Below are 7,600 nucleotides of genomic sequence, written 5' to 3' on the forward strand. Positions count from 1 at the left end.
TAGAATAAATATATTTCCTTTTTAATGGTTACATAAAAGGGGGATGATTAGTATTATTGCTATTCTTAGCTTGTTACTATGATTAATATTATACGAGTACTACTTTATTTTTTAGTTTTTTTTTATCTTTATATTACTTTTTCAATTTCAAAGGATACAATATATTTCCAGGAGAAATTTGTGTAGACAAAGGCGAGAATCGAGGGAAAAGAGAGGTACACTTGATAATGGGGTCCACAGTAATGTCATTTAGTGGGATTTGGGAAAAGAGGTTGGAGTTTTTATGTTTTTAAGTGGGTGGTAATATAAAAATTAAAAAACATGAGGTGACAATTACTAAAATGTGAACAATAATTGGTGATATTTTTCAAATTTTCCTTATATTTATTATCATAATCCTTTAATATTTGGAAGGGTTAATAACATAATTATACAAATAAATGTCCAATTAATCATGTGTTATATTCTCCTAAACTTTTCTAAACTTAACTTATTAACCTTCATTAGACCTCTCCGATGTAAACTTAGGGCCTTTTTACATGTACTGAACTGATTGAAACTGAATTGAATAGAGGTGAAATGAATATTTTATGAGAGAAGGAAATTAGGAGTTGAATTGAACTGAAATTAAGCTGAAGTGAATAGCTCCTTAATTAGACCCAATTAACCTTGATTAAACCTAAGACCCTATTCACTTCACCCTAAAAAAAATAATATTAAGTAAAAAAAAATTTAGATCAGTAAAAATAAGTTCAGTTCAGTTCAATAAAAATAAGTTCATTTTAGTAAAAATATTTTCAGTTCAATAAAATTCAGTTATATTAAAGAAGAAGTATAATAGAAAATCAGTAAAAAATAATTTCAATTCAGCAAAATTAATTTCAGTTCAGTAAAATTAATTTAAATTCGGTAAAATTAATTTAAGTTTAGTAAAAATAATTTAAGTTCAACAAATATAATTTTGTTTCATTAAAAATAATTTCAATTCAACAAAAATAAGGTGAAGTGAAAGAGGCCTAATTAACCTTAAAATTTTTTTTTAAACAGAACAACACAAAGCCCACAAGTTAAACCCTATAGCCAATTAGCCTAACTTGACCCAAATAAAACCCAACTCCTCAACTTTATGAATCTCAAGTAGGGGTGTTCGCGGTGCGGTTTGGATCATAAACCGCACCAAACCGCAAAAGTGCGATTTGTAATTTTTTCAAACCGCACCGCAAGATGCGGTTTGGTGCGGTGCGGTTTGCGGTTTACCGTATTTTATTAAAATTGTAATTATTCTTTTTAAGAAAAAACTTTTATTTTATATTATAATTATTAATTGATAATTTAAATATTAAACTCTTTTTTATTAACCTTTAATTAACTAATAGTAAAAAATTAGCTCATATATTTTAGTTCTTTTATATAATTTTAATGAAAATATAGTATAAAAATCGCAAACCGCATTAAAGTGCGGTTTGCGGTGCGGTTTGGTCTTAATAATTTTGAAAACCGCACCAAACCGCAAACCGCGATTTGGTCATTTTAAAAAACCGCACCGCAATTTTCAAACCGCACCAAACCGCAAAATTGCGGTTTGGTTTGCGGTTTAGTGCGGTCTAAACCGCACTCTGTACACCCTAATCTCAAGAAATAAAGGCCCATATTACACTTACAATTAGGAGTACAATTTTTTAGTAACTTACCAAAGAAAATGAAAAAATAAAAGAAGATTACATTAAGATTGAAAAATTGCACTATTCCAGTTTATACCCATCAAATTTGAAGCTGCAGTTGAGCCGAAAGCGCTGAGTACTAAAGAATCCAATCTTATTCATAACAATGGCGGTCAGAAAATCATCTATCATTGAATAAGCTAACAAATATAGAGCAGAGTTGATTACCCTCAGCATAGCCATCCATTTCCCAAGGCAATGGTGGTCATCACATTTTTAATTAATTTCTCTCTCTTCCACATCATTCATGCCCAACTCCCATACCCACTTATGCCCATGCCCTCCCATTGGTTGCCCTCTAATTTTGTGGTTATTGATTTCCTCTTTCTTACTTTTACTCTACCCCACCATAACTATATGAATTAAATAATTAATAATAAATGATTACATTATTTAATCAACATTAATTAAACATAATTAATAATTATTCATTATTAATGTAAATTGTGATCTAATAATCGTTAATTAAGTAAAAAAATGATAAGATGATACGATAACATATTATTTAACAATACGATAATAAATCTTAAAGATACACCAATACACAGAACATTTCTTTAAAAAAAAAATTAGCATGATATTTAAATAAAGATAGCTAAAATTGGAATAATACATTACTGTCGATTATTATGCCTATTATTACCCCCAAACTTGAGCCACAAATGTTCCACTAAATCCAATTTTAGGGCTCTATGCATATCTTCATCACGAACACGCGCTCTATTTGACATGTAATTATCCAAACTTGCAATTTATTTTCATTATTTTGATATTGAAAGGGTTCATTATTATTTCTGCTGCTTGAAGATGGAGGTGATGCTTGATCATATTCAGTCGGATCATAATATGTTGTATATGTATCTCGTTCATCCTCAACGATCATGTTGTGCATAATAATGTAAGCTATCATAATTTTTCCCAACATTGGTGCATCACGAGCAAAAGCAGGATTTCTTATTATTGCAAAGCGAGCCTGTAATACCCCAAAAGCACGCTCAACATCCTTTCGCATCCTTTCTTGTTTCTTAGCAAAAAGACCCTCTTTTTCGTTTTGTGGGAGGGATATGGTGGGAATAAATGCTGCCCATCTAGGATATATACCATCAGTAAGGTAATATCCCATATTGTAATGGTGGTTGTTTACGACATAGTTAATAGGTGGTGCACGACCTTCAAACACCTCGTTAAATAATGGAGATCTATCAAGAACATTGATATCATTACGACTACCCAGTGTCCCAAAAAAAACATGCCAAATCCAAAGATCATATGACGCCACAGCTTCCAAAATTAATGTGGGCTTTCCGGGTTTTCCAGAAAATATTCCTTTCAATCTAAGAGGGCAATTCTTCCACCGCCAATGCATGCAATCGATGGATCCGAGCATTCCTGGAAACCTCTTCGTTCTCCAATTCTCAGTAATCTTACCAAATCTTCTTCATTGGGTTTCCTAAGGTATTCATTGCTAAAGTAAGAGATAATACCTTCTACAAAATGTTGTAAGCAATCTCTTGCAAGAGATCCACTAATCCGAATGTAGTCTTCCACGGAATCAGCAAAGGTGCCATATGCTATTAACCTCATAGTCGCTGTGCATTTTTGCAATGCTGAAGCACCAAATCTACCAGTAGCATCCTGCCTCTGTTGAAAGAACAAATGACGTTCTTCCAAAGTGTTTTTTATACGGAGAAAGACATGTTGCCTCATTCGAAATCTTCGATGGAATAAATGTGCAGGGAACACCGGAGGATCTGCAAAGTAGTCGTTCCATAAACGAGTTTGTCCATCTTCACGATGTCTTTAAACAGGTTTCCTTGGTTCCGTCGGAATGTGATTTAAAGTTTGATATATTTCAATTGGATTGGACATCATTACTTGATCCATCATTCGATCAACAACTCGATATGTTTGTCTTACGCCTTTCATAACGTTCATCATCACTGTCATTTGATAATTGGGTTAGTAGGTTAGAAACATTTTCAGAATTTGAAGAATTGGAAGAGGAATTAGAAGAGTTAGAATTTTCTTCTAAAGACATATTTTATGAAAGATAGTTTAATTTGAGAATAGAAGGTTGAATGAAAAGCAAATTGATATAAACCATTTTATAGCACAATAGTGTATGTATGCTATCAAAAGACATACGTATTCACAATAATTGCATTACTCAAAACAATAAATGTCTTCCATTGAGTAGTCATATCAATTGTATTTTTGTGATAATTCATGTTTGTAAAGATGCTTGTATATTGATACTTTAGATAGTGTATTATCAATGCACCAGTTTTTTCAGTAAATAATTGTTACTTGTTGTAGTGATACATACGTCAATGCACTATACTCTTCAGAAAATAATTGATACCTTTTTTTGCAGTGATATGTACATCAATGCACCAGTATTTTAGTAAATAATTCATAAAATAATTTATTTTAAAAAAAAACCAGTAGTAAACATATATTATTAATTAAAAACGACAATACAATAAAACATAACTATTAATATCTAAAACACACTTAAACTTAATTGAGGAAAAAAAAGAAATACAACAATGGTAAACATAAACTAATTAGAACCAAACACAATAACTGAAAGCGAACAATAATTAACTAATCTGATGGAAATAATTTCTTCACCAAACTATTCCTTAGCTCCTGATCTGCTTCAGATAAGTATGGCTTTGAATCTAGATGCTTGAACTCCATATTAATTTTCCTTTGCTTTCTTGCTTCTTTTTACCTTTCTAACTGAGTCTTTTCCCTTTCCACTTGAAACAACTCTACTTCCTTTTCTCTCCGGTACTTCAATCTTGTAAGTTCAATTTCTGCTTCTGTTTGTCGTGTTATGTTCAGGTTTTGGACCGTGTCCAACCAATTTTGCCATGCTTTTGATGGCATATTCACCATCTTACTCTTACCTTTGTTTTTGCTGGATTCATTGCTTGAAGGGAAGCCAGAACACCCAATATCACCACTGGTTGGTGTATCTGGGTTTGTTGATGATGAGTAATTACCATCTTCATTGATCCTCATTCTTTTTGAGTTGCTACCTTGAGTGGATGTCTTTTTCTTGCAAGTGCCAACAATATTTTCAGCCGGCATCCAAGCAGCATGTTGAGTTAGAATATCCCAAGCATGCTGATCGTGAAAGGTTTTAGACATCAACTTTGTCTTTGTGTTGTCGGCAGCATAGATCTTATATGCTGTCTTCATAACATCCTCATCATTCTCACCACTTCCCCTTCTAGATTGAGCACTAGCAAATGAACCACAAAACTTAGAGCATGAAGCGTTTATCCTTCTCCACCGGCATCTAAGTTGCTCTAAACCTCTAACCTTTAACAAATCTTCTTGTGTAACCCCTTCAATACCTTCCTCAAAACACTTTTGTTTATATACTCTAACATTATCATACATTTATTCAATTTTCTTCCAAAAAACATCCCCTTTCTGGTTGGTATTAGTTATTTTTATTTTGACTAACCTCAAGCCAAGCTTTCACAAGAGTTACTTCTTCAACTTTTGACCAAAACCAATTCCCTAGTTGATTACCTCCTTCGTTAGCTCTATCAGTTTCTTCAACTTCTTCCTCATCATCACCGTCATCTGATGGTGCGTTCGATCTATATGAACAATCAAAACCCGTAAATGCAGCTTCACCTTGTGACATAGTAAAATGTTGTGAGATAGGAAATGTGGATTCATCTTGAGATAATTGAAAATTTTGAAAAGATGAACAATTAGTAGCTGGAAAATCATCTTGACTAAATGAGATGTTTGGATATTGCGGTGGTCGTTAAGGGAATTGAGTAAAAGTATTTAGATTTGAGAAATTCACATTACCAGAAACGTAAGTAGAAAATTGTGTTAAATTAGGTTCTAAATCAGAATTCAGATCAATAGGATGATTAGAAAAAGAGGGATGAATATTTGAATTATTTTGAAGCTGTGATGATTTTTTGGATTTTGTGGGATTTTTTTTCCTTTGGGATTTTGGGTTATTCATCTCCAAAAATTTTAATTTCACTAACCTTGGATTACCACAAAATTTTGCTTACTTAAATATGGGAGTAATAATTGGTGAAAAAAAAGTTGGGTTAAAATACCTCAAAATTATACTCATTTTATAGAGGGGAAAAAATTAGAGTCGTTGGTATAATTATTTTTTTAAAAAGTTTTTATTTTAAAAGTTATGACCGTTGTAAATTTTACAACGTTTATATTTTACTTTAATTGCAGACCATTGGATTGAAAATGGCAAAACAAACAAGATGATGCCAAGTGTCATTTCCCAACAAATTAACCCAACTTTCTTCCCTCCTTCAATTTCCCACGTGAAGCTTTGCACATTGAATAAAAAAAAATTACCAGCAACCAATAGCTCTTGGACAAGTGTCACATACACATGCATTGCCCACTTTTCACAAATGGGCATGGCCATGACCTGGTTATGCACCATTTCCATCAAAAACCACTCCCTTTTATTATTTTAATATTTTTTAGATTTTCTCTCTCTTCATGACCACCCAAAGAGGGCAATGGATGGCTATACTAACCAAAATATATAAGATCAAATATTAGTAGTTTAAAGTAAGCTTATTTCATTTAGATAAGTATAAAGTAGTATCAGTATTATGATCCCTATCATTTATTTATTTATTTATTTATTTATTTGGAAGCAAGTAGTATCAATATCATGATTTATTTAACTTTTTATTTGTTTTCAAATAACAAGTTGAAGTTATAGTAGCCTTATTGGAAATTACATGGAAAAAGTGCTATAGACTTTGAACAAGTTTAGTCAAGCAATTAAGCTAGAAAGTCAAATCTTGCCAAAGTTTAAATTAGTCATGTACTCTTGACATTTTTTTTTATTTATTCTTCTTCTTCTTAGAATTGACACGTAAGTATGATCATTATTAACTTTCGATATCTTTGTTATAAATTATAAAAAAATTGATATTGTGAAGATATATTTTAACACAAATTCAGTGTTATTTTACATTAAAAATAAATAAATAAATAAATAAATGATCAAATACTCAAATTTACATATGTTAATATGTTAAGAGAATGCGGTAATGCAACGATTGTTGTTAATAATCGAATAAAAAATAAAAATAAATGGCCAAATTTACATATGTGAATATGTTAAGAGAAGTCGGTAATAATCAATCAAGCAAGGGTTTTTATAAAAGATAATATCTTAGTTAGGCTAGTAGCAATTAAACAATTATGGAATCAAACAATAAAGAAATAGATCGATCGAGAGAGTAGAAAAGATGCAATGCTTGTGTCATTCTATGTAAGCAATGCGTAAGTGTTTGTTTTTTTTGACAACGCGCGTAAGTGTTTGTTGAATGAATGCGTGAAGAAAGTTTATGGTTCATATGCTAATGTGTAAGCAATGCGCAACTCTTATAATGAATGTCAATTCAAGTAAGTTAACTTATTAATCCAAATTTAAGTTAGTCCTAGTAATTATTAGTGTATTTTTATTATTGTTACGCATGTGGCCTCATCATTTCTACTCCAAATTAAATCTAAAGTGAAGAACACATTTGACAATTAAGATCTTTATGTTGATGGCTTTGTACTACCTCCGTCCACAATTATCTGCAACATTTGCCATTTAAGGGTCCTTGTATTATGTGTAACAAATTTTTTTTTTTTCCCTATTTTAGTAAAAAAAAAAAAGTAATAAAAGGACAATTTTACCCTTACTTTTTTTCCTTAAACTTGTTTAGTATGTTTTGATTGCACTTAATTAAAACCTAACTAAATCATCCCCCCCAAATGATTCCCACCAAAATTAAAACCCCTCATTTCCTCTCATTCATCTCCCAACCGATTCATTCAATGAATTTCATTGAATGCTTCTT

This window comes from Chenopodium album, chromosome 11 (assembly GCF_948465745.1).
Source record: "Chenopodium album chromosome 11, dcCheAlbu1.1, whole genome shotgun sequence".
Taxonomy (NCBI): Eukaryota; Viridiplantae; Streptophyta; class Magnoliopsida; order Caryophyllales; family Amaranthaceae; genus Chenopodium; species Chenopodium album.